Genomic DNA, 18,336 nt, shown 5'->3' with positions numbered 1-18,336 from the left:
GACAATTTCCTTTCCACATAGCCATTACTTTCACGCTTGATAGCTCGAGCTCCCTTTCTGGTTAGCCTCTCATTTCTCTTACGTTTGTTTGCTCGAGAAATGTATTCAATGACAGTTTCCTTTCCCTTCAGCTTGCTCATTCCTTTCACACTCGGCTGCTCGAGCGTTATTGTTGTATTTAACTGTGATAATTTAACTGTTTCAGTCAAGATAAATCACTCGCCTTCAGTTATGCTCAGATTCTTTAGTTACATCTTTTTCCTTACTTTACTTCACACGCTTTCGATTATTGTTTGATCTCGGGTTGACAGTCTATTTAAATGTACAGTCACAATTGGTAAAGTGGATGCCTTCTGCCCAAAAACTAATTTTAACCCTTGACAAGTGGCAATATCACACACACAGCCCCTGTTTACCTTTTTTTCTTTAAGTCTGTAAACGTTTCTTTTTGTAGCATTGGGTGTCTTGTGACTTTGAAGGCTTCCGCTAGTTAACAAATTGCCAGATGATGTAGCACGCCTGTTCTTGAGCTGTCCGGTGTGGTGGACTCTGGTGGGGCATACAGGCGTGACCTCTCTCTTGCTTGTCAGGTTACTCTTTCTATATTTACACTTTTTTTCCGTAAGTTTATTGCTTGACAGGTATCTTTTGGTTACTTGCTTGAGTCTAGTTGCACTTCAGCAGTAAAAGTGGTAGGTTCGTTGATCCATCGTCGCCATAAATAATGTAGTAATCATGTCCATACACAGATGATGATGTCAAGATATTTATTAGCAGATAAGTAGATAAGATGGTAAAGCCCCACCAGGAGCATCCAGCATGATGCTCAGCCCAATGTCAACTGAAGACCTCAGCCCCCAGAATACCAACAGTCTCTTGCGCATCATAGCTGCAACATTCTACAAGCTGGACTGGTAGTGGAGAAAGTATGTATACATATAAACAAGATGCAAGAATACTACACAGACATAACCAATTGCTGTAACCTCATTACACATATGGGGGAAACATCCTTTACAACGCAACTTTTACCACGCAGTGCCTTTACGATGCAACTATTACAACGCATGTCATTACAACGCATAGCGCTGGGGGGCGCTGGAATAGTATATTAAACTATTCACTATCCAGCGCCCCAAAGCACTATGCGTTGTAACAGCATGCGTTGTAAAAACTGCGTTGTAAAAGGCATGCGTGGTAAAAGCATGCGTTGTAATGTCATACATCCCACATATGGAGATTGGGAGGAACCACTGAGATGCTTAACATTTAGTGGCCCATTTGAAATGAGTGAATTTTTCTAATAAAAAATACCATAAACCCACCAACCTTGCAGAGTAAATATTCTTTTCCACATCATTGTCCAGTCAGAATAAGGGTTGTTTAGTTTATTCTTAGAGTGTGCACTTCTGTTGACATCCCTTCCAGTCAAAGCAAAGCAACTGGAAGCAGAGGTCTGAGATTTATGTCAACCATTAACTGGAAAGGATGCTGGTTGCGAACTTAATGAAAAATGACCAAAGGAGGGTGGGTTGTCCTTACTTTGAATTTGCTAAATGGTGTCCGAAATAGGGTTTCAGTGGGTAGCTTGGTTGAGCAGCAACATTCATATCAGTGAGACGGATACAGGAGGTGCCTCTTTGAGTTCAGCATCCAGCAGACACAGATGTCTTCAGATTGGAGGAGAACCCTTGAGAAGAGATGGATGTTGGCTCACCCAAGTTGTATGTTTGCGAGACCTACTCAAAAAAAGAGGGAGGTGTTTGAGTGTAGTGACGCATGTCAGGAGCAATATGCTTCACTTAAGCAAGACATGGGAACATAGGGCTTTTTGGCCCCTTTTTATTCCCTAAAGGAATGCATTGTTATGGTTGATGTGAGTAATGAAGTGTTGGGACTCACATTAGCCAAAAAGAATAGATCTGGTAGTGAAGTTACCTTGGGGTTTGTGTCAAGGTCTCTGAAGGCAAATTAGAAGGTTTGTTCAGTCATCAAAAATGAACTGTTGGCCTGCTGTTGGCAATGGAACATTTCAAGTGTTTCTTTTTTGGGAGAAAATTCACGTTCAAAACATATCATAAGCCATTACGAAATATACTCAGTGGGACCGTCATCAGGGTTCATACACCGAGACTGGCCAGACTAAGGGGCATATTTACAAGGACTTAACGCCGTTGTAACGTCAATTTTTACAGCAGCTTCTTTTTATCGCTGTAATTACAAGTTGCTGGTAACTCTAGTTAGCGGCATGTTTTTTAGCTTTAAAGTTAATTTTTCCTAGTGCCACTTCTGTTAGCATGGCTTACTGAAAGTGAGAAGAAAGGTAGGCATTCCCAGGTAAAATGCCCCGCAAAACACACAACGCAATATTTACAAGGATTTCTTTGTAAGTCGCTAAAGGGAAAAAAATGCTGCTAAGTGCAATTAGAGGCAGGTTTTCAACACCAGTAAATCTTAGAAAGGGTGCACACACACTTGGGGCCTCATTTAAGAGGTTTTGGTGCTGGACAGCTCTGCAAGGAGCCTCGCTGCTCTGCCCTGCGAAAAAACAAAAGTGCAGGAATTCACACTATCAATTAGATAGGGGGCAGTCCTGTCTTTTCCCCTATGTTGCACCCAATGGCTGCAAAGTACCAAGACAGACACCCTTGCACCATAGGGCACGTTGCCTCCGTTGCAGAGCTGATGTATGTTGTGCAAGAAGGGACACCTTCATGCACACATCAATCAATCCAGGTGAATTCCTCTTTCTATTTGTGCTGCAGAATTCTGCACACATAGAAAAAGGAAAAAAAGAAGAGAAATGTAACAGTGGAAGAAGGAGAGATGTATAACTAGTCAACCTTAAATAGGGTCATCTGCCGTCTGAGGAGTCACTTCCAGGGGCCCAGATGGCCATGTCGCAGTCGAGCCATCGTCGCTGGGGGAGCATTCTGGGTTCAGTGGAAGTGTTGCAATCCTATATGTCTGAGTGCATTTGGGCAACGTTGCCACCACATGCTGCCCCTTCCACCTCTCTTGTATCACCTGTTCCAAATTTGGAGTGGCTTGCAGTAGTGGCCGGGGCGTCTGCTCTTCTTACGCCTACAACTGGTTCCACGAATCACAGCTTGTTGTGCAGATCCTTCACTCCCTGTCCGCAGCACCTGTTCCAGCCAGGTCCAGACCTGTCCAGCAGCATCAAAGAATCACATGTTACCATCTGGGACCATTTGCAGCCTTGCCGGGAAGAGAGTATTTTATGCCCAACTCTCGGAGGTGTCGCTTAACCACTAGAGACAACCCATTCTGCAGCCTGTGGGGTAGTCAGGGAAGAAAAGTATTGCGGCGCTAACCCCTTTCACCTTCCCAGCTTGCGTACCTCTCTCAAGACAGCGTTACTATTGCTTTGAGAGGCGGAAGAGAATGGATCTAGACCTGTCCCTGGCAGTACACTAGTCTCCTGTCACTCGATGGGCCCGCTCCACAACAAAGAATGGGGAAAGCTCACCTGCTGGCAGTAGGTAAAGCACCCATGTCTCAGAATATGCAACTGCATCAAAACTGTGATTTTGTCAATGCGGCCATCAAGGGAAGTACGCGTTTGTTTGGGGGAGGTACTCGCTGCAAGTTTAGTTTGGAGTCTAGGGTGTTTCGCTGCCACCTGCTCCAGCAGCCAGCAACTCCCATTTGCTAGGTTCACAGACAAGGAGGAGCGGCCAGGTGTCGACACTAAGCATGGGCGTAAAATCCGCTCTGCTCGCGGATTTTTCGGATTTTCGGCAAATTCGCAATCCGCGAACTCTCGCGAATTTGTCGAAAATCCGTGAATCCGCTCGCGGCGGATTTTTTGCTTGGTTGCGGCGCGCGGCGTGGTGCACGGCGTTCACTTTCCGTCATTTTAGCGTTTGCCGAGTTGTTTTTCTTTGCGAGTGACGCGCCATTTTAGATCTTGCTGCGTGTTCCCGCGGGAGTTTGTCGCCCGCGAATACGTACTCGCGGCTTGCCACCTTGCACAGCACACCTCGCGAGAGTTCGCAATTGCGAACACGTAGTTGCGGCGGAAAGGAACAATCTCGCACTTGCGAAATAGAGATTTTGCAATTTCGCACAAGAAAATCACCAGCAAACAGGATAAACCTTCAGAAAATTATGATTTTTATCAGAATCACTCCTCAGGTTGACATTTGCATGGCCTTTTTTTTTGCAAGGAGTCCATTTTGGGGGGGGGGGGGGGAAGGAAGTGCCCCACAGTCTCCAACTTCCTGTTCCTGTCCAGCAGGCTCCTCCCAGTGCTTTGTCCATCTCCTGGTCACTTTCATTTGGATCTGGAGCTGGAAGGATTACTTTTTGTGGGTGCTGCTGGATATTTGGATTTGAGGCCTTTTTGACTGTCTTTGGATCACTTTTGGATTAGAAATCAACTTTCACAAGTAAGTTTGTTTGGGGCATTACAGTTGCTGCAAGTACAATTTTTGAACTTTTTCAGAAAATTAAATACATTATATTGTGGGTAGCCACAGTATCCAGTAGGACCAGGGTTGGTTATGGGTGCATGATACAACTGTTTTGTTGAATTTAAACACCATTGAGGCCATGGATGGGCTGGGATTGTGCAGATTTTATTGTTTTTTGTCGTTTTTTTGGGCCTGCTGGTGTGGCCCTTTGCCCAGGGGTGGTGAGTGAGTGTTGCATGGGCCTAGTCTTTCTGTGGGGTGTCTTCTTGAATTTAAACATAATTGAGGCCATGGATGGGCTGGGATTGTGCTTATTTTATTGTTTTTTGTCGTTTTTGGGGGGCTGCTGGTGTGGCCTTTTGCTTGCCCAGGGGTGGTGGTGGTGCATGGACTGAGTGTGCCTGTGGTGTGGTCTCACTCTCTTTGATGTAAACATCATGGATGGCATTGGATTGTGGTGATTTCTGGCTGTTTTTCTGTTTTTTGGGGGTGTACTGTTGATGTGGACTGGCCATGTGGGTGGTGGTGGTGGCCATCTTGAGTGCTGGCTGGTACAGGCAACATGTGCTTGGGGTGTAAGGGGGCCATTTTGAGGAGAGGCAGTGTCTGAGGCCTGCACTTATTTTGCCTACTTTTCATCCCTTATGCCCAGGGGTAGTGAGTGTTGCATGGGCCTAGTGTTTCTGAGGGGTGTCTTCTTGAATTTAAACACCATTGAGGCCATGGATGGGCTGGGATTGTGCAGATTTTATTGTTTTTTGTCGTTTTTTTGGGCCTGTTGGTGTGGCCCTTTGCCCAGGGGTGGTGAGTGTTGCATGGGCCTAGTCTTTCTGTGGGGTGTCTTCTTGAATTTAAACATAATTGAGGCCATGGATGGGTTGGGATTGTGCTTATTTTATTGTTTTTTGTCGTTTTTGGGGGGCTGCTGGTGTGGCCTTTTGCTTGCCCAGGGGTGGTGGTGGTGCATGGACTGAGTGTGCCTGTGGTGTGGTCTCACTCTCTTTGATGTAAACATCATGGATGGCATTGGATTGTGGTGATTTCTGGCTGTTTTTCTGTTTTTTGGGGGTGTACTGTTGATGTGGACTGGCCATGTGGGTGGTGGTGGTGGCCATCTTGAGTGCTGGCTGGTACAGGCAACATGTGCTTGGGGTGTAAGGGGGCCATTTTGAGGAGAGGCAGTGTCTGAGGCCTGCACTTATTTTGCCTACTTTTCATCCCTTATGCCCAGGGGTAGTGAGTGTTGCATGGGCCTAGTGTTTCTGAGGGGTGTCTTCTTGAATTTAAACACCATTGAGGCCATGGATGGGCTGGGATTGTGCAGATTTTATTGTTTTTTGTCGTTGTTTTGGGCCTGCTGGTGTGGCCCTTTGCCCAGGGGTGGTGAGTGTTGCATGGGCCTAGTCTTTCTGTGGGGTGTCTTCTTGAATTTAAACACCATTGAGGCCATGGATGGGCTGGGATTGTGCAGATTTTATTGTTTTTTGTCGTTTTTTTGGGCCTGCTGGTGTGGCCCTTTGCCCAGGGGTGGTGAGTGTTGCATGGGCCTAGTCTTTCTGTGGGGTGTCTTCTTGAATTTAAACATAATTGAGGCCATGGATGGGCTGGGATTGTGCTTATTTTATTGTTTTTTGTCGTTTTTGGGGGGCTGCTGGTGTGGCCTTTTGCTTGCCCAGGGGTGGTGGTGGTGCATGGACTGAGTGTGCCTGTGGTGTGGTCTCACTCTCTTTGATGTAAACATCATGGATGGCATTGGATTGTGGTGATTTCTGGCTGTTTTTCTGTTTTTTGGGGGTGTACTGTTGATGTGGACTGGCCATGTGGGTGGTGGTGGTGGCCATCTTGAGTGCTGGCTGGTACAGGCAACATGTGCTTGGGGTGTAAGGGGGCCATTTTGAGGAGAGGCAGTGTCTGTGGCCTGCACTTATTTTGCCTACTTTTCATCCCTTATGCCCAGGGGTAGTGAGTGTTGCATACTTGCATGTCCCTAGTCTTTCTGTGGGGTGTCTTCAATGTAAACATCATGGATGGCATGGGATTGTGCTCATTTTTCTGTGTTTTGTCGATTTTTTGGGGTGTATAACTGAACTGATGTTCCTCTGTCTTCCATTGCTTTTAGGTGCACAAGAAGACTCAATAGAACCACCAGTGCCAGGAAGAAGTCCTGCAGCGGTGTGTGCAGCATAACGTCACGCGACGTCACGTCTGGACACAGAACCCTCTGCAACTCGTGCAACTGCTGCCTGCTGACCTGCTCTGAAGAAGATGGCCCCAAAAAAAGTAACCCGTAGCTCCTCTAGCAAGAAAGGTGCCAGTAAGGAGCAGAAGAAGCAAGTTACCAAGGACACTGGTGTGCCGCCCGCCCCTTTTTTTGGGAGTAAAAAAAAAAGTATGCCTGCAGCAGCTGCAGCGGGATCTGCTGGGGACCAAGCTGGCAGCAGCACCCCCGCTCCATTGGGCTCAGTGCCACCACCACCACCACACCAACTTAAGTCCAAGCCCTTGAGTGCTGCAGAGGCAGCCAGTATACTTCTTCAATCACCATCGACCAGTGATGTTGGCTCATCGCAAGAAAGCAGCAGCAATGTCCCTCAATCAACACAGGTTGTTGTAGCTCATCTGACGAGTGTTGAACAACCACAGCCGCAACAACAATCACATGTGCAAGTACAAGCCCAAGTACATGTGGAAGGAGAGGCAGCGCAAGGAGATGCGCAAGCAGAGGTGCATGGAGGGTCACAACAAGTGCCCACAATAGTTGTTCCTCCCGAAGTAGGGGCACATCAGGAAATTGACAATCAAGGCGAGGTATCATTTGAGGAAGCCACTCCTCCTGATGATCCTTCATTGTCTTCCACACCCCTAGCAAGGAAGAGATCAAGGGTGGTGTCTACATCCTCTTCAAGCACACCTCCTTCTGATGATACGGATCAAACTTGGGAACAAACAAAGGTAGTTAAGCGTAAAAGGAAGCTCGTCCAAAGTCTCAGAGTTATGGAGTGTGATGAGTCTCAACAAGAAGTGGCGGATACTGCTGCTGATGAAGACTCTGCCAACGACGACCCAGTCATCATAAAGGTCACTGCAGCCCCAGCGGGCATGCAGCAAACAGACATTTTGACCCTAGCCCGAAGAGCTGCTGAGCGTGATGATGATGTTGTCGATAAGGAGGCAGTGGAAACAACACAATCATTGGAGTTAAGTAGTACACCAACTCGTCCCGCTTCCATATTTCTTTCTGGCAAGAAGAGACCTCCGTCAACCTCGACCTTAATTAGTGGCGGTGAAAGTGCAAAACGTACAAAAGTTGGGCAATCCACATCCTCCACTTCATCTGGCATTAGCTTCATGACCACCACCACCAGTATCGCCGCCTCCTCCATGTCCCACAGACACTTCAAGTCCCCAGTTTGGGACTTCTTTACTGTTTGTCCAAAAAATCCAAAGTTTGCCATTTGTACCCTTTGTAAGCTTGCAGTTAGTCGTGGTAAGTCAGGTACCAACTATGGTACCGGCGGCCAGAGAGGTCATCTTGAGAGAAAGCACACTGTCAAATGGTTTGCGCACCTAGATGCGATCAAGAAAGGCCAAATTCAAGGAAACGTTGATGTTTCATCTGATGATGACGAGCAGGAAGAAGACGTGTCAAACACTTCCCTTACACCCAGTACCCCTGTCAGCAGCACACCCAATGTGAGGCACACTAAGAGTGTTGGAGCGAGTGAGACACCAACGCACAAAAGTTCACCAGCGAGCAAAATTGGGTCAACGAAGTCATTATCAGCCCGTAAATGCTTGGTCCAGGGCAACATTAGAACAATGCTTACTTCAGACGTGCCATATGAACGCAACCACCCACTGACGCGTCTGTATAACACTAAGCTGGCTAAAATGCTAGCTGTGGACCTTCTACCTTTTTCTTTTGTAGAAGCGGTAGGTTTTCTTGAATTAGTGGCAACGCTCTGCCCTAAATGGAAGGTTCTGAGCCGGTTCTATTTTGCCAGAGTTGCGGTTCCAGCACTACATGAAGATGTGCTGCAGGCGATTGGGGCAGCTTTGCAGAAGAGTGCTGTTCACACAATACATCTGACAACAGACATGTGGACCAGTGGCGCAGGCGCTGATTACATGTGCATCACTGGACACTGGGTCTCTTTTTCAGGTGTTTTAGCAAAGCTAAACGCAGGTGTTGACCCGGACAAAGTTTTCAAAGCTGCTCGGAAGCATGCAACACTAGCCATGTTTGGCTTGGAGAAAAGTCACACAGCAGAAAACCTTTTGGAAGAGTTTAACAAAAAGGTCTTGAAAATGCTATCCCCCCTGAAACTCAAGATTGGTTATGTTTCCACGGATAATGGCGCCAATGTAGTAAAAGCCATGCAGAAGGGTGACCATGTTAGAGTGCCGTGTTTGGCGCACTGTATCAACCTGGTAGTTCAAAATTCTTGAGTGATAAAGACAGTACAGCGTTCGAGGTAATGGCCACCTGCCGCAAAATGTGCAACCATTTCAGCCATTCTTTTAAGGCCCGGAAGCATCTGCGGAGACTGCTATTTCAACGTGGAATGCCAGTGAAAGCACTCATCCAGGAGGTGGCAACACGTTGGAACTCAACCTTCTACATGCTTGAGCGTCTGTATGAGCAGTATACGGTACTCGATCACTATTTCTTCACAGAGGGTACATCTCAGAAGGAGGACCTGCGGATGAGTGCGGCGCAATGGGACATAGTTAAAAGCCTTACAGACATGCTTCGTCCTTTTGAGTTCTTCACGCGTGCAGTCAGCCAGGAGGACTGTAATTTGGGAAAAGCTATCCCATTGTTGTGCATGCTGGAGCACCAACTGATGGCGGTGTCTTCTGAGTTTGAAAAAGATGTACAAAAAAAAGACCATTTTATTTTGTCTGAGAAATTATTAGAGCGCCTACGTGGTGATGAACGTCTTCAAAAGATCAAGTCAGATCAGCATTACATTTGTGCTACTATTCTGGATCCACGCTACAAAAAGGCGCTGGCAGGCGAAGCATTCTTTCCTTTTGCTGATGCAGATGTTCAAAAGTACAAACATTGGTTAGCCTGGTCAGCCAAGAGGTTTGAAAAAGAACGGCAGGTTATTGAAGGAGAAGCCAGTACATCAGCATCAGCATCAGCAGGCAATCCCCAGTCACAAGAATCCACTTCTGCACCTGTGGCTGGGGCACAAGTGACCTCTCAGCCGTTAAAGACACCGGCAACTGGATCATCTGCACCACACACAACAAAAACAGTGGCTGTTGTAGAGGATTGGCTAAGTTTGCTTGGGTATGGTTCTCGAAAAAATGTCACAGCCACAGCAAAAAGTAAGCAAAGTGGAGGAACCGTTGCTGACCTTGAGTCGATGGTGCAGGACTATCTGAATGACTCAACAGTGGTCTTTCTTAATGATGAGCCATTGCAGTATTGGCATGGCAAAAAACAATTGTGGCCACAGCTCTTCAACCTGGCTATAAACTATTTGTCTTGCCCACTCGCAAGTGTGTCTTCTGAACGTGTTTTCAGTGCTGCTGGTGGCATTGTAACTCCCAAACGGAGCCGCCTCTCGCCCAAAAATGTGGAGCGGCTGACAATGATCAAGATGAATCAGCACCTCATACCACCAGATTACAAAGTACGAGAAAGCACGCCGCATGAAGACGAGGAGGACGGCAACGTAGATGAGGGGATTTGTTCTCTGTTCGGTGTCACTGACCTCATCCAGCCTGAATTCGCAGAGTATGATGACGAAATCTTGTTCTTATTCCCTGACACCGAGCCCTGAAAATGAGACAATCAATCAAGAACTTTCTTTTTCGTCCTTATTCACTTTTATTCCTGTGTGCTTTGTGTCTCTCTTTCTTTGTTTTGCACAGTTAATTTAATTCAAACTTTAATCACCTAATCCCAAAAACAAGACCATCATCAGAACTGTCTTCACTTGTTTGCTTATTGATTTGAAGGTGCCGCAGTCTACATTCCTCAGGTTCACAAGTTCTGAAGAACATGCTCCTCTATCCTCCTCCTCCAGACTGCGATTTCCCTCCAAGCAGAGTGCTGGATTACGCCCAATGAAGAAAGACTCAGCACTTGTGGGGGTGTTGTACTTCTTTGCGGGTGAGTTGACGGATTTGGGCCCATTGCTGTGAAGCTCTAATAATGGACAAAAGTGTTTTGGACCAAATATGAGGTGGAAATTTCTTGCCGTTTTTGCTGACTTGCTTGCCTTTGAGGTGCTCTTTGGCGGGGTTCCGGGTGTTTGTGGGTAATTTTTGGTGTCTGTCGAAGCACTGATGCGACATTCTAATCTTGATTGCATTTGCTTTTCAGGAAATCCGTGGTGGAAAACAGGAGTTATGATGATTGATGATGATGACCTAGCTGAACAGCGCCGCATTTGGACCGAAGGCCGAGAGATATTGTAAGTATGAGATTTTGCTTTTTCGCTGTTTGGGGGTGTTGTCGGGTGCTTTTTTGCGGGTGGGTTGGCGGGTCTTGCCTGGGGCATTCCTGGGAAGGTCTAATACCGGATAGAAGTGTTTTGGACAAAATCCATAAGGAACAGCCTTTTTTTTGCTATTTCTTCTGACATCTTGCTCAATGTAGCGTTTTGGGGGGCTTCCTGCTGTTCGTGGGTGGGTTGCAGCCGGGGTCTCTGTCTTGTCGAAGCACTGCTGCGACAGTCTAATCTTGATTGCATTTGCTTTTCATGAAATCCGTGGTGGAAAACAGGAGTTATGATGATTGATGATGATGATGACCTAGCTGCACAGCGCCGCGTTTGGCCCGAAGGCCGAGAGACATTGTAAGTATGAGATTTAGCTTTTTCGCTGTTTGGGGGTGTTGTCGGGTGTTTTCTTGCGGGTGGGTTGGCGGGTCTTGCCTGGGGCATTCCTGGGAAGGTCTAATACCGGATAGAAGTGTTTTGGACAAAATCCATAAGGAACAGCCTTTTTTTTGCTATTTCTTCTGACATCTTGCTCAATGTAGCGTTTTGGGGGGCTTCCTGCTGTTCGTGGGTGGGTTGCAGCCGGGGTCTCTGTCTTGTCGAAGCACTGCTGCGACAGTCTAATCTTGATTGCATTTGCTTTTCAGGAAATCCGTGGTGGAAAACAGGAGTTATGATGATTGATGATGATGATGACCTAGCTGCACAGCACCGCGTTTGGCCCGAAGGCCGAGAGACATTGTAAGTATGAGATTTAGCTTTTTCGCTGTTTGGGGGTGTTGTCGGGTGTTTTTTTGCGGGTGGGTTGGCGGGTCTTGCCTGGGGCATTCCTGGGAAGGTCTAATACCGGATAGAAGTGTTTTGGACAAAATCCATAAGGAACAGCCTTTTTTTTGCTATTTCTTCTGACATCTTGCTCAATGTAGCGTTTTGGGGGGCTTCCTGCTGTTCGTGGGTGGGTTGCGGCCGGGGTCTCTGTCGAAGCACTGCTGCGACAGTCTAATCTTGATTGCATTTGCTTTTCAGGAAATCCGTGGTGGAAAACAGGAGTTATGATGATTGATGATGATGACGACCTAGCTGCACAGCGCCGCGTTTGGACCGAAGGCCGAGAGACATTGTAAGTATGAGATTTAGCTTTTTCGCTGTTTGGGGGTGTTGTGTCGGGTGTTTTTTTGCGGGTGGGTTGGCGGGTCTTGCCTGGGGCATTCCTGGGAAGGTCTAATACCGGCTAGAAGTTTGTTGGACAAAATCCATAAGGAAACACCAGTTTTGGCACTTTTTGTAAGTTAGGGTTCGTTAGGGTTAGCCCTAGCAGCAGGATTGCATGTGTTTCGGGGGGTTCTATTGCAACGCGGTTCTGTTGTTGTAGAGCACTGTTGGAGCGATGCTGGCTATGGATACTTTTGCTTGCTTGCAAGTGGTTTGAATACAATCCACGGTCTGTATTTGGGCCTACTGTTACTTTCAAAGTACGTTTTGTAACCATTTTTCTGCTAGGCATCGTTTTTGGAGATATGATTGGGGTTCTTCTACATTTTTGCGACTGGCTTTAGTAAGGGTCTTGGTGGGAGCATTGCTGGGAAGGTCAAATTTTGTTCTAAAACACAGTAGTACACCTACCTTGAGGGGAAAGATCCGCTATAATATTTTGGCCATACTTATTGATCCTTAAAAAGGTGACTCAGACAGAGCACGCAATTTCAAAAATATTGTACTGTCTATTAGGGAAATCAAAGTGTAACTTTTTGAACCACACAGCGTACATACCTTTTATTTATTTATCAGTGGTATTGTAATAGCACTTCCTGTTTTCCGTTCAATAATTACAGGCCGGGTTTCAGTCAACATCCGCCAGGCAGGCAGTGGACAGGGTGTCTTCTGTCAGTGGTCACCACATTGATGGACGAAGCGTCAGCTGGAATGGAGGAGTGCCGCCAATAAGAGGAATTGTTTGCTGCATGCAACTTACTTACCAAATTCAACAGGACAACTCCAACAACATACGCAATACAGATACAGTATCCATTGTTGTCTTTTATTCTATGAGTGTGACTGCATGTGCTTACCTTTAGTTTGTAACCAAAGATTGTCTGTATCTTCAATTATTGTTTGTCCATGCTCTGCTTTTTTTTTCTTCTCTCAACAAAACCTACCCAAAAAGAAACCCCCATTTCCATCCATTTTACAAACCCTAACCCTCTTCCCCCGGGCTGTGTTGTTTTGCTTGATGTCTGACTAAAATGACATCAATAATTCCACACACTTGCTGGGGAGGATAAGGTCATAGCAGCAACAGGCTGGTGAAGGAATACGAGGATATCTTCTAGACTTACTCAGCTTCAGTACTATATCTTCTAGTAGTAGTAGCCAATGTCAAATAAATTCAACACAAGTAGTAGTTATACTTGCAAGCAAATACTTTACCATTTGTTAGGCTACATTATGGCACTGTTCTAGTGTACTGTCACCTGCTATTTGTAATGCTACAGTAAGGAGGACAAACAAGGTTTCGTTTTCTTTTTTTCCATAGGCATGCAACTGCCACTGTGTCACACCACTAGTACCACCGCAATGAGGAAATGTCACCCGCCCAGGATTGACAACGTTAATCCCCATTTCACCTGGAGCCAGCCCTGGGCCTAGCCCTAATTTCTAACACAAATTACAGGTAAGATAAGCGTTTGGTGGGAGGTAGTATAATGGAGTATTATTTCGGAGTAGACAAGAGATTGACGGTTGTACTACTAAAGTCCTACGACTGTTCAGGAAAACAAAGTTACTGTTACACCCCCGCCCCCCACCCACCAGACTGAAAAGCAGTAAAAAACAGGTATGGTCAGATAAAGTTGAAAAATATATTTATTTAGCCCTAACAAAATAATCTCCCTCACCCACCCTAACCCCAACGATTGTCTCTGAAACGTCCCAAAACGATCCCAACTCCCAAATCCCACCCCCCAAAAGTCTATAAAAAAAGGGCAAGGGACACTCCACTACTGGAGGGTGCTGGTGCTGGTGCATGATGCGGCATGGGCATCATACTCCTTGCGGAGGGTGGCAAGCTCGGAGCGGAGGCCCTTAACCAAGTTCTTATACCTCAGGACCTCCTGCTCCAGGTTGGACATGCGGACTCGTAGGCGGCGTTGGCGTTCCTTGCAGCTCCTGTGGGTGGCAGCTGGTATTTCGGTTGCTTGGCGGTGGCGGTCGTCTTTCTTAGCCCGGCTCGGTCCCGCTGGCTTAGTCACGGAGGAGGATGCAGTGGTCACAGTCGAGGATGTTGCCCCGCTCGACTGCGTGTCCTCCTCCTCCTCCAGGGCCACCAGCCGCCGATATTCGGCGACTGTGGCCTCCAGCCTCCGTTGCCGGGCCAATCTAGCCTGCTCCCTCCTTGTTGTTGATTTGGATGGAGCAACTATATGAAGAAAGAAAGACATAGTCTGTAACCAATGCTCCTTATTAATAACACAAAGTGATTGAGCCGAAAGTTGGGTCACAGAGTACAAGTAGCAAATTGAAAGCACAGTACATAACTATTGAGGACAGTATCTATGTAACCTCCCACTTCTGCATCCTTGCTCTAACAGTAGTGGTAGTTTAATGAACTAATTCTACGACCACTATGGACTTCCATTACAGTCGACTATGACAGTACACCAGTCTTATTCTTCTTCTTCTCTCTTGTTTAGGGAAATGGGTACGTTATCTTATGCAAGCCGGCAGAATGACATGGACACAGCACAGTGAACTTGCACCCGAGAAAAAAAGTTGCACACCATGATGAGTGAGACAGACTTGCGTTACTTTACCGGTCCAGTACATGCAGGTGGTGAAGCTATTACTTTTCTATTACGGGTGGCACTGAGAATACTCTGTTACAAGGGCTACTGCTTAATTAATTTACCTTTCACCCTACAGTGCAAATGAGTACTAGAAAAGGAAACTGAAGAAGCTAACTAATTTGATTATCTATCACTTCACATGGGACGTATTTAATGACAGATGAGATGACTTTAGGTGCTTTGCTTAATATTGAGTGAACAGTGATACACCCACACATGAATGACGTACTACAAGTAAACTAAAGTTATTAAGAGAGGTACGGAGTGTCCACCGTAATAACCAGATATATGCTGTGAATGCAAACGCAATACAAAGTACTGCTACTATTCATGGTAGTATTGGACACATTTACAATTTCTTTTCCTTGCCTTCCCTGCACTGGAACGGACGTGCGGGTGCGGTGGTACATGCTCTTCAAGGTAACACTTACTTCACCTGGCGACCATCTACTCTCTCTAGATACACATGTGCTATCTAAGAGTCAGAGAATACCATGCTCCAGGCATCCATTCAGTCAAAGTATACGCACACATACAGTTTCTGTTTCACCCACCCAGGCTGCTGTCCTTCCACCCATCCTTGCTTCATCATTGACCCAGCCATGCACCATACCATATTCTTTCCTTCCCAGCCACCTCGGGGGCCAAGCAAACACATATCGTTCTTCTTTGCCAGCCATCATACAAGTTCGCGTCCCACTTACTTACACCCTTCTTTCGCTTTTCGTTCATCCCATCCATCACGTTCGTCTAAGAACTTATTGGGATTCTTCTCACCAAAAACTTCACAGCTAAGTCGAAGTACATTTCGAGGAGGCTACTACCTGGTTGATTTGTAATTGTAATACACCCGTGCAGAAAGCACACTATGCAGTCTTCAATCTCAATAAGTAAGGAATATATAGCTTACCTGTTTCCGCCACCACCGTTTGATCCCCCACAGGAACGTCCGCCAGCTCTTCTACCGCCGCCTCCTCCCCAGAGGCCTCCGAGTCCTGGTCCAACACAGCCACCTCCGCGCTGGCCCCGTCACCAGATGTTACACCTACAAAGTACATTTAAGAATGTTAGAATACACCACTCACTACTATATAATATTTGGTCTAGGAGAAATGTTAAAAAAACAGAATACAATGTAATAATTTGTGGCTGTCTACTCCATAGTAAAAATGTCCCATTTTCCAGGGAAGGCTGTTGTCTTGCTGCACTTTTATGCACAACTGATGAATGCTTGCTTTTGATTTTTAACACGCACCACTTTTTCTCCTAACAGACAGAAGCTTGACTCCTGAGTCCTAAGAACACGACCAGGATCAAGTTCAAACCAGGTGAGAGTTCGGCTCGACCACAAGAAATGTGTCCAATTAATCGTCAGCACTAACCACTTTTCCATTTACAGTTAAATAGTTTTATGACAAAGTAGATTTTAATAAATGTGTTTACTTTTAATAAAGCTTTTAAACTTAAATAGACTCTGTGGTTTTTGTTCCTCTAGACTAGAGTGGATGAGCTAAAGGTTTTGGAATTTTTGCAAGCATGAGTGCCTCTGACACTTCTTGACTGTGCTGTGACTCCGTACTACTCTCTTGTCCTGCGTACGATAATCTAGAGATCATTGGGGATCTATAATCGGTGACTTCGGGAGCTGAATGACTCTGCCACACTATCTAGTCAGTAAGGAGACAGTGCATAGAGGTATTGCTGAATATAATGGGAGTCCAATGGAATTGCCAAATGTCCAATCTTAGTTAGCTACACAGACAGACTAATAAGAATAGTCTAGTAATACCACAGGGAGTCATATTCGAGGCAGGATAAGAATTTATATCCAGTCTACAAGAAGATCAAAGACGATTTAGAAAAAATCGAATGAGGAACGCTAGGAAAAAATAGGTACTGTTTATTAAAATGTAAACTTACTGGGGCCAGCAAAGGAGCCCTCGCCTGCCCGATCCTGGCCTGCATCCTCAGCACCCTCCTCCTGTGTCCTCTTGCCCTTGGGGGGAGCTGATGTACAACATGAAAGAAAGAAAAACCAGAAAACATGGATGAGATTTTTCAACCAAATCAAACATTTCAAAAGAACAATAACAACATATTTTGGAAAAATAGCAAATAGATAGACAACTATTCCACGGGATCTATCTCATGTGGTATACTACGTTATTCGTATTGCCTGATTTGCGGAACGTTGACTTAGAAAGTTCCTATGTAACTCAATAAACAGACTACTAAAGAGGTTTGCCTAGGCCTGGCACTGCAGGCAGCAGTGCGCAACACGTGACAGACAAAGTCCATCCTGCTTGCAGATCAGTGAATACTCAAACTATCAATCCACCCGCCACCACCGCCACTATTTCTTCTTATAGCCATGTGACTGTCTAAAGGAAGGACTGGACTTCAGTCTGTTGGGGCTGATTTAGAAGTCCCTTGCGGAAGTTGCGGCTGATTTTCCTCCATTGTTGCGTGCCTTTTCTGACGCAGCGGCAGAACAAAAGACTCGCCATGGTGTTGGTGCGGCGTATATATTAAAAAAAAAAACACATATGGGCATATGGGCGATGCATCACGTTGTAAAGCCCTGCGCCATCAGGGGGCGTTCCGGCGCAAGGGAGGGCGTACCTGCGCAGGAACGAATCCTAAAAGTGGCTGAGGGAAATCTACAAGATGTCAATCAGTCACTTTTAGGACAATGATGCATGTCTCAAACCCTGCGCGCTTGAAGCCGACGTACGGCTTGATGCAGCATTGGGGAGATAGGGTACCCCAGAGCATTGCTGGAGCTGCGCCATCGTTGCCACGCAACTCCAGCAATGCGCTGCCTTTACGGCACAGATGCGTAAGGCTTCTGTGACGTTTTGGGCCAATGGGTGGTGGTGGCATGGCACACAATTACTGCCGCATCCCTGCTACTTTGCAGGGATGCGCCGGTAATTGAAAATATGACCCTTACTGTCTAGCATTACGCAGTTCTTTTCTTTACAGTACACTCATACATAATTTCTCAGGCCAATGAAATGCTTCTGAACACAACATACAAAACAAAGAAGCATAGTAGCAAGCAAGGCTACTGAGAAAGAGAGCAGTGCACCTGAAATGCATAGAAGATTTTGAAATATAATTTACCTCAATGTAATCGGCAGCATTATTGCTCTTGGTAAAGAACAAAGATTTGCAAATAACAGAGCAGGATAAAACAGAGTAGTAAATGTACTACTACTACTACTCACCAAGCCCGGGGACCTCTACGCCGAGCGCGTCCAGCAAGTCCCGCTCCCGGTCCATGACATCGGTCCAGCGGTGGGTGGCCTGGTTATATGTGCGTCGGACCCCAGAGATCTTGTACATGGCCCGGCACACCTTCTCCCACCGCTTGCGACGCTCCCGGATGCCATAGCCGGTCGCGATCTTGCCGCCTCCCAGGATCGTCTTGGGGAGGCGGCGCTGGACGTGGAAGATCAGTGCCGCCACTTCCTCCGCGCAGAAGATCTCCCTCGGGACCACTTGCTCCCCCCTTAAACGCCCACACGGGAGCCGGGCACGGGGTGCGGGACCCTTCCCCTTCTCAGGGTGCTTCCCGGCTCCCTTTACCATGGT

This window comes from Lissotriton helveticus, chromosome 3_1 (assembly GCF_964261635.1).
Source record: "Lissotriton helveticus chromosome 3_1, aLisHel1.1, whole genome shotgun sequence".
In the NCBI taxonomy this organism is placed as follows: Eukaryota; Metazoa; Chordata; class Amphibia; order Caudata; family Salamandridae; genus Lissotriton; species Lissotriton helveticus.
This window is presented reverse-complemented; position numbering follows the sequence as displayed.